The sequence below is a fragment of the Rattus norvegicus genome, chromosome 2, assembly GCF_021556685.1.
Source record: "Rattus norvegicus strain SHRSP/BbbUtx chromosome 2, alternate assembly SHRSP_T2T, whole genome shotgun sequence".
In the NCBI taxonomy this organism is placed as follows: Eukaryota; Metazoa; Chordata; class Mammalia; order Rodentia; family Muridae; genus Rattus; species Rattus norvegicus.
In genome coordinates this window covers 114,008,661-114,018,600 of record NC_141535.1, presented here as the reverse complement: position 1 = coordinate 114,018,600, position 9,940 = coordinate 114,008,661, and the positions used below count along the sequence as shown (strand labels likewise).

At 45.3% G+C, this 9,940-nt stretch overlaps 1 pseudogene; it reads right to left on the bottom strand.

The window, feature by feature from the left end:
- Positions 1-1,521: 1,521 nt before the first annotated feature.
- Eif4e-ps6 (eukaryotic translation initiation factor 4E, pseudogene 6) lies at positions 1,522-9,052 on the bottom strand (annotated as a pseudogene).
- Positions 9,053-9,940: the final 888 nt, after the last annotated feature.

The window sequence follows — 9,940 nt, the reverse complement described above, 5'->3', positions numbered from 1 at the left end:
ACTATAGCCTAAGTTGTTTAGGGCTTTCCACAGGGCCCCTTTCACCAATAATGCAACTAGATGTGACCCATTCTTGGCACTAGATATTTTCCTTAGTGATAAAAGAGGGCTTACCATTCTATAAGCTTCGAAACAGAGTCTTCTGGACATGACAGACTGTGGCATAGATGACCTCACGAAAAAAAAGAAAACTGAAAGAACATGATGTGGGGGGAGGTAGAGTAGATCTTAGAGAAGTTAAGAGGAGGAATAAGGGGTAACTATAATTAGCTATACTGTATGCATGCATGAATTTCTCAAATAATTCATAAAAATATGATTTTTAAAGAATTTTAAAGATTAGTCAAAGAATCATACCTGATTTAGAACTATGTTTTTTAACCTGCTTTAATTTTTTTAAGATTTATTTATTTATTTTATGTATATTAGTACACTGCAGCTGTCTTCAGACACCAGGAGAGGGCATCAGATTATACATGGTGTGGTTGCTGGGAATTGAACTCAGGACCTCTGGAAGAGCAGTCAGTGCTTTTAACCACTGAGCCATCTGTCCAGCCACAGAACTATGATTTTGTTTGTTTGTTTGTTTGTTTTAAGGTTTATTTTACCTTTGTCAATAGTGCATTCATAACAACAACAACAACAAACTCACATTGTTTACAGCTTCTAGCGTTCTTTTTTTTTTTTTTTTTTTTGACCATTCACTGCACACATGTTATTTACAGCTTTGTACCCTGCCTTAATATGGATGGCACCACTTTTCGACTCGAACCATTGTAACCAAAGCAAAATAACCGAAGTAATACGAAGCGTTAAAGTACAGCATAAAGATACAAAAGCAGACAACCAATTCTAGTTAGGAATGTAATTATGGTGTCGCTTTCTTATAGGCCACAATTATGCTTAGGGATCGCACAGACATAGATCAGTGATTTGAATGAAATGCATACATTTGTAGCAAAGCTTCGTAGTTACAAAAAAATTACCAAAGAAGGCACAAATGTAATGTTTATTCCACCTTCCTGTCATATTCCTGGGTCCTTCATCAATGTTACATGAGGAGAAAAAAAAAGCAAAACAAACGGAAAACTGAAATCAGAGTCACTAATGTTATCAAGGAGGGAAGCAGCAAGAGGACAGCAAGGACAATGCTGTGACAGGAAACAGAAGGTGGCTAGAAAGCTGTACTCAGACTCTCACACCAGCAAATCCGCTCCTGTGTGGAGTGGAACAAACCAGATCTTTTCCTGCGAAGGTGATAGAAATGCACGTTCTTTTCCGAATACTGTGGAAAGGCAAGTGTGTCTGCTGTGGTAATTCTAACCGCTGTTACAGAGCAGGCCAGGAGCACATCTGTGGGTTCTGGGGTGACGTATACTGTAATTCTTTGACTGGAATAGTGGACACACTAGAAAAATTGGGGGTGGGGCGGAGAATGAACATAGAAGCACAAGACAAAGGTGAATGAGACGTCTCTCATGTCTTAGCATCATGTGATGGAATCAGCTTCAGTGCGGTCCACTCTGCTTTGATGAGGCTCTGGTTAGCTCCAATCTCGATCGTCTGGCGCAGTCTCCTGTGAGAATTCTCAGAAGGCGTCTTCTTAAACAACAAACCTATGCTTAGTGGTGGAGCTGCTCTTTGTAGCTGTGTCTGCGTGGGACTGATAACCAATCACTGTGTTCGGAGGAAAGCCTAACCTTTCCTTGTATACCCTCCCTATGTGTGGGACTACATCTTCGCTTTCACATTCAGCCGTCCATATCGCTATCTTATCACCTTTAGCTCTAACACTGACAACAGCACCACACACATCATCACTGCAGTCATCAAAAGATTATCCAATAAGGCACAGCAGTGTCTCTAGCCAAACGCGATCGAGGTCACTTCCTCTCTGCTGCTCGTTGAATGTAATTAGCCATCATCCTCGCCATTTGTTTTTCTCCTCTTCCCACATAGGTTCGATAGCATCCTTAAAAAGTGAGTAGTCACAGCCAGGCGTTAGATTACTAGACAACTGGATATGGTTGTACAGAGCCCCAAAGTCTTCAACAATATCAAACTTAGCGATCAATCAACGGTTTGCTTGCGAGTTTCCCTTTTATCGTTTTTTAAAACCCAGAGTGCCCACACACACTCAATTATTTGTAACGAGTTCCAGAGGATCTGGCCTCCACAACCACTGCACACAAACGGGGCACAATCACAGATGCAGGCCAAACACCACTCATACACATAAAAACAAATCTGTTCTGTAGAGGGTGTTTAATATAGTGCTCTGGGTTAGCAAGCTCTTGATTAGACTCTGTTTTACCCTCTTCTGCAGGTGGGGAATTAGTGGTAGGGGCGGTTTCTGGTTCCACTGTCACCGTCTTAGATCGATGGCATCTAACATTCCTAATACAGGAATACGAATGCAGAAATGCACATGGTTTAATTGAATGGAAATGAAGAAGATTATGCATTGTACTGCCAAGGGAAGGGAAAGGCAATTTAAAGCCAAGAGACTCCAAAGAGAGGGTCCCACCTGCCAGCCTCGGTTCCAACTTGCTCCATGTGATATGTGCTTGATCTTGACTCTGCTCTCAGGCTTTCCCAACTGCAGCAGTTACAGAGCAAAACGATGTTTCCCTGTTGGGGTTGGTCTGGTGCTGTGTATTAAAATGCTCACCTCTGAACCCCAAGACTTCGTTGACCCCAATGAGCAGATTCTCATGCATCCCAGCTCTGTTATGTACACCTTGCTCCCCAATTCAAGACTATTGGTTAAATCGAAGTGACCACAGCCAATTACTGGCAAGAATGGAGATAGGCAGGTTTTCAGTTACCAGGCTGAGGGTCACAGGTGGTAGGGACCACAAGGAGAGGAGGAGGAGGAAGTAGAGGGAAGGAGGAAGGAGGAGAAAGAAGACAAGAGAACGGGAGGACTCCGTTAAATGGGATGGACCAGAAGCCCGTGCCCGAGTGAAATGCCTCCTGAGGACAGACTGCTGGCAGAAATAACATGGGCAAGGCTAAGACAGCAAGTACTTGGGAGCGCAGCTGAAGAACTAACAGCCTAGTATGTAGAAAAGTAGATTGGGTATAGTTCATAAAAATTGTGCTAAAGCTGATTTAAAAATCTGTAGGACTCTGCCTTGATTATTGGGCAGCTGTCTGGGTCATATTAATAATGGAGTTATTAAGTAACATGTGAAAATAGCATTTGCATTCACCAAGTTCAGATGTGGCTTACTTTGGGCTGATTCCTTGCATTTGTTCAAGTCTTGAGTTAGCAATTGAGGAGAAGAGTCTTTTGGCTTATTTGGTCTTCACTCCACACATATGGCAGCTGATTCTGGTTTAAACAGGTAATGTCTTTGTCCCCAGTTTTGTAGGGGAGAGGGCTTTGGGAGTACTTCCTGGAATTAAACTTAGAAACCGTTTCTCTAAAAGTTATTAGTTACAGTGTCAATAGTTAACCCATGATACTCCTGACATCTTTTTTCTATTTAATCTAGCTGGAGTGCATTCTGGTCTTTGAGGAAGAACTTCACCTACTGTCCTGGAATGGCAGTTGCTGGAAGAAAAGCCATGAACACTTGTTCCCTGTTTCTGATGGACAATTCTCACTTCCTCTTGTCCCACCCCTTTCTGCCTCACATTTACCTCAAGCCTCCACTCCTCAGAACTAATTTAGCCTGGGAACCTCTTTAATTATAACATCTTTGTGTTCTGTCATGCCAGACAGGAAAGTCTGTACAGCAGAGCCTTTGCTAGAGAGATGTACCCCAGTCTCTAACAGAGCCCTGCCCAGGGTCAGCACCTTACTGAGCACAATTAGAATAAACATATTCTGCCTGTTTGTTCTAATCCCATTGCCTCTAACTCAGTGCCCATGGCTACAAGTATTGCAGTGAACAAAAATGGCTTGGAGAATTGGGCATTGATTTCCTGGGTGCTTCTGTCTGGGAATGACATATGCCACCTCTATGAACATTTAACTCATCAAAGCAGGCCACAAGGTCAATTAAAATTATAAGAACAATGTGGGGAACGGGTAACTACAGTCACTAGTGTGATGGTTTGTATATGCTTGGCCCGGGGAATGGTATTAGGAGGTGTGGCCTTGTTGGAGTAGGTGTGTCTCTGTGAGCATGGGTTTAAGACCCTCATTCTAGCTGCCTGGAAGTCAGTATTCTGCTAGTAGCCTTCAGATGAAGATGTAGAACTCTCAGCTCTGCCTGCACCATGCCTGCCTGGATGCTGCCATGTCCCCACCTTGATGATAATGGACTGAACCTCTGAACCTGTAAGCCAGCCCCAATTAAACGTTGTCCTTTATAAGACTTGCCTTGGTCGTGGTGTCTGTTCACAGCAGTAAAACCCTAACTAAGACAACAGTGTTTAGTAAAAGTGGGGGTTTTGGTCTCCTGCCCAGGAAGCTGACCTAAGCAGTAAGGTGGGGACAGGGAGAAGTCTTGGTAATTCTACAATCGTTAACTTGAGTTTCCACCTCCTGAGCCAAACACATGGCTTCTTTGCTCTGTTGCTGTCATCCAGCATTTATTGTCATGCTCTCGACTGATTTTTTTTTCTTGTCAGTTCTAAGCACAGGGCTTTACTGGATATATCCCACAAGCAGGAGCTTTGGGGCTAAAACAGAATTCGCTTACCCAAGCAGCTGTGTCATCTGTTCATTGTTTCACAAGAATGGATTTAGTTCCTTTGTCATGAACCATGTTGGTGCCAATGCTCCTGTTCATTAACCTTGGAATACAGCTGTTCTCAGAGCCAGAACACAGCTTGTATCAAAAACCATTCATGGTTTAATCAATGTGTGTGTGATGCCTATTCCTGGTTGTCAACTCAACTGCATCTGGAATTAACCGAAACGCAATTGGGATCTTTTCAGGTGGGAAGATACAACTATTATCTGGGCCACACCTGCTGCTGGTGGCATGGGTTAAGGTCATGAAAGAGGGACCCCTGCTTTCCCTTTGCCTGCTTGCATTTGCTCTTGATAGCAAGTCCATTTCTTCACTGACATTGAAGCCTACTCCTTCAGGATTCTGGGGTATACTGAAGACCAGCTGAGGCTTCCAAACTCATGGACTGAACAAGTGCTGAAAAGCCATTTTTGGAGTAGCTAGACCACAGCCTGTAAGATATTCTAATAAGTCTTCCTTCTGTAAAGATAAATAGATAGATAGATAGATAGATACATACATACATACATACATACATACATACATACATACAGTGATACATAGATACATAGGAGCATAGATAGATACATAGATGATAGATAGGTTGGTAGATACATAAATACATACATACATACATACACACAGTGATACATAGATACATAGATGATAGATACATCAATACATAGAAGCATAGATAGATGCATGGATAATAGATAGGTTGGTAGACAGACAGACAGACAGATAATAGACAACCATGCTCTTGCTTTCAAGGAAATACCTTGAGAGCTGAGGAAATAAGTTGTAAATTTCTCATAGACTGCCTATAGTCATGGCTCCATGCATTTGGATATAGTATCAGTAGTCAGAAAAACAAGAGTCTCAGAGGCAGTATCAGCATGGTATATATGAAATATATACTGTGGTATATTTGAAATGCAATTTTATCCAGCCACAAAGAAAAATGAAATCATGGTCTGTGGGAAAAAAATACATGGAATTGTAAGTCAAGCATAATAAAGCAAACCAGGAAGATAAATACAGTGTGCTGTCACAGAATGAGCTCAAAGGAGTGACAGGGTCAGCACAGACTTCAGGTGATGGGCTAGTTAAAACTGTCTGCTGCCTCCATTATAGAAACCTGCTTATTGGTTTGTTGTGAGTTTCACATCATGCCCTTCAGTGCCATTCATTTCCCCATTCTCACACCTTCCCTTTACCTGAGCATCCTGCCAATAAAACACACAAGCAAACAAAACACCAAAGCATAGAGAACATCCCATCATGGGAGCTGTAGAGTGTCCCAGGGTGTCCCTCATTATATCTCCCTGTCCACACATCTTCTCTTGCAAATGTTCATTGCAGTGTGGTTTTGAGATCTCTGGTTTCTGTGACACCATCAATATTGGATCCTCACTGGCTGTCCTCCTGGTTATCCTGTTGTTGCCCTGTGTCCTGGGGATCCTGCAGCATTGGAACAGCAGGATAGGCCCTTTCACCTGTCTCAACTGTTCACAGATGATATACATTTTGGGGTGGGCTGTAGGTTGATGTCTTTATGCAGGTGAAGGCAGACACAAGATAAAACAAGGCCTGTCATTGGATGGGAAGGAAGAGAGGTAGGAACAGAGGTTTTAGAAGGAGAGGGAGAAGGAGAAAGGAGGAGAGGCAACATGGAGGCAGACGTAAATGATCCTTGCCATGCATCTCTACATAGGTTGTTATGAATGTTTCTTAAGGGATGGATTTCTATAGGTCAATTTATCTTATCTAGGTGGACAGTTTATATCTTTATCATTTGGTTGTGAGTTTATTGTGTGGATGTATTATGGATTGAGAATTCAATATATAAATCTGATTGTTAAGTTACAGTTTATTGTGTCCTGATTTCATTATGCGGTTGGGAGTTTATACTTTAACTACCAGGAGCAGTTGTTGGGAGTGTGGGCAGAGTCCATAGAAGGGAGCCGAGATAGGCCAGCCCCATGCTGGACTTCTAGAGCCCTGATTTTACCGGGCAACTGGAACCAGAGAGTTCTAGGCTAGTAGAGAGCCGCCATGAGAGATACTAACCAGGGTTAAATTATGATTAGTTCCATTTGGCCCTCCAGTGCCAGAACTAACTCTAGGGGCCAGCAGACCACCTGGGTCTGAGAATACTTGGGGCAGCATGGAGCCACTGAGGTCAAAGTACCTCACAGTGCCATGTGGCCCTACAGGTGCCAGGACTAGCGTGAGATAAAAGATTCTGCCTTAACAATGGACCAACTCAGAGCCCAGGATCTGGGCCTGGGTGGTACCTGGACTGGACAGCCAGCTGTCTCTGTCTTATCTGCACAGCAAGGTGAGCTCTCCAGCACTGCTGTGGGTAGGCCACCCAGTGCTGCCACCAGCAGGAGGCTGGGCCAGCTCTTCTGCTCTCAAGCTTTTAGTGCCAGCTCATCCACACCCACACTTCCAGAGCCAGCTCCACTGTGCTGCTCAGTCAGGGTTCAGGGGCCACTCCTCCAAGTGCTACAGCCAGTGAGGGGCTGGGTCAGCTCCCTGCTCCCACACCCTTGGGGCTGGTTCACCCATGCCTTTGTCATCAGGGCCAACTCCACTGAGTTGCTCAGGCAAGGTACGGGTCCCTTTCTCCTAAGGGCTAAAGCCAGTGATGGTGCGGGGCCAGCTTTCCCACTCTGGTGAGGGTTGCCTCTCCTGGCTACTGCAGGTGGTGAGGAGAGGAAGGTAGATGACATCACCACCATTTCCACATCACCTTCTGGGCAGGTATCTCATGCTCTCAGCCTTAGGGGTCAGCTCACCTGCACCTTCTTGACCAAGGTCAGCATTTCTGTGCCTTCACCATCAGGGCCAACTCCACTCTATGGCCCAGGCAAAGTATAAGGCCTGCTCTCCCAAGTGCCATAGCCAATGAGGGACAGGGATAGCTCTCCAGCTCTCATGACTCCAAACTCAGCCCTCCTGACTTCTGCAGGTGATGAGGGATGGGAACATGAGTGATGCCAGGTGCAAAGCCTGCGCATGCGCAGTACCGTTGTTCACCACAGGATGGCGCCCTACAGGGGCAAGACATTACCCCACACACACACCCACGCCACATCATAGAAAACATGTGACTGGACCAGCTCTCCCAAGCTCTCACCCTCAGGGCTGACTCACCTGTACCACTACCATCAGGGTCAGCTCTGCTGTGCTATCCAGGCAAGGTGCAAGGTCTACTCTCCTGAGTGTCATAGCTGGTAAGGGGAATGGCTAGCTCTTCTGAGCTCATGACCCTGTGGGTAGCTTTCTCGACTGCCATAGGTGGCAAGGGGTAGGGTCCTCTCCCTGAGTACTACCACCCGTGAAAGCTGGGGCCACATCCAGTGAGGGGCAGGGCTAGTTATGCACAGTCCCTGGATGACCATGTGGTTACCAGCCGTTGCCCCAACCAGGAACATCCCCATGTTCTCTGTGGTACCATGAGCCACAGACATTGATGCCAGCCCTGATGTTGCATAGCCATGGACTTAGACATGTCTCTCAATGGCAGCTCAGGCTGGGACTTCACCATGTCCCCAGGCGACAGGGATGGCCATTCACAACAGGTTCCTCCTCGGCATCCTCCAGTCTCCGGTCCCATCTCTCTTCATCCTGCTCAAGCTGCTCTTCTCCTTTTCTCCCATTTGTCCACCACATACCAGCACATTGTGATGGCTCCTGCTACAGGCTGAGCATGGCTGCAGGGTCCCTGGGAGACATCCGCCATCCACACCACATGGCATGGTGACAAGCAGGCGTCTTTGATCTGCCTGTGCTGTAGACTGGTGGGTCTGTGGGAGGCATGGCAGATCAAAGGTCTCTGTCTTCCTCCTCCTGCCCTGTGCTGCCTGGATTTGATTTGATTTGATTTGATTTGATTTGATTTGATTTGATTTGATTTTTATGAGTCCTAGGTATAAGACGGCTTTGTCTACCATGCCAGGATGAACCTGCTCTGCCTCTGACTGAGAACAGCACCATCCACAGAGGTGTCTCTTTGCCCATCACCAGGGGTTTGTCAGCTACCTCTTAAAGGTTATCCTACACCAGAAGACTCCCCTGTTCTTTCTTGCCCGCCAGTTAAATGAAGTAAAATTCCTATCCTTACATAGAGATAGAAATGGTCAGGGGAGAAATTTTTCTTTTGTTCAAACTTACTTTTGTAACCTTACAAAAAGGACGAGAATGTGGTCACCATTTTGAAAGCCAAATATTGCTCTGGGTTGTGATTGCTTGAGAGAACAGTAGACTACGTCACCAGAGCTGGTTAGAGTCCAGACACACGTGAGAAGGTGAGAAGCAGCGGCAGGCAGAACCACACTGTGTCTAGCACGCGCCATACCGTCTAACATCTCATGCTTAAAACACCATTCAGAGTCTTTGAACAGTTATGGTTTAGACAGATATTACAATTAAACATCGTCTCTCATTTCTACTTACTCGTTTTCTTCTCCTTCATTTTTATTTTTCATGTATGGGAGTTCTGTCTGCATTACGTCTGTGAGCCACATTCATGCAGTGCCCACAGAGGCCAGAAGAGGGCATTGAGTCCCTTGGGATTGGAGTTGCAAATGGTAGTTACAAAACTACCACGTGGTTGCTGGGAATGGAACCCAAGTCCTCTCAAAGAGCAGGCAACGCTTTGAACCACTGAGTCATCTCTCTTCCGTTACGGTTTAAACTGATCAACACAGACGTGCACAGAATACACTACCTCTGTGGAACCAAATCTTTGAGTGTCTGAATATGTTTTTCCTCAACCAGATTTCTTACACAAATTCTTCCTTTGTCATCCTCAAGCCTCAGAACCTTGTTCATCTTCTTCTTTGCACAGATTGGTGGCGGTGGTGCGCATGTATGGAGGTCAGAGGGCAGAGAGCGGGGGAAGTTCTCGTGTTTGGAGGTCAGAGGGCAACTTGCAGGAGTCAGCTCTCTCCTCATGTGAGACCTGGGGATTGAACTCAGGTTGGTGGCAACTGCTTTATTTAGTTTACTGAGCCTTCTTGCTGGCCCCATTTGTTTATTCCCTCAGCTTCATTTGCCAACATAGAAAGAATTACCTTCTCTTGGTGACTTTCTGTTTTAATACATTTTAAAGAGGTCAAACTTGTCCAGTTTCAAATGTTTCCTTCTCAGAGAGAGGCCATATCCTGGGCCTGTACCTGTGACGCCAGCCACAGAGGTTCTTAGAGCAGCTACTCACCTCAGGCCCCCTCAGGAAATTGCTG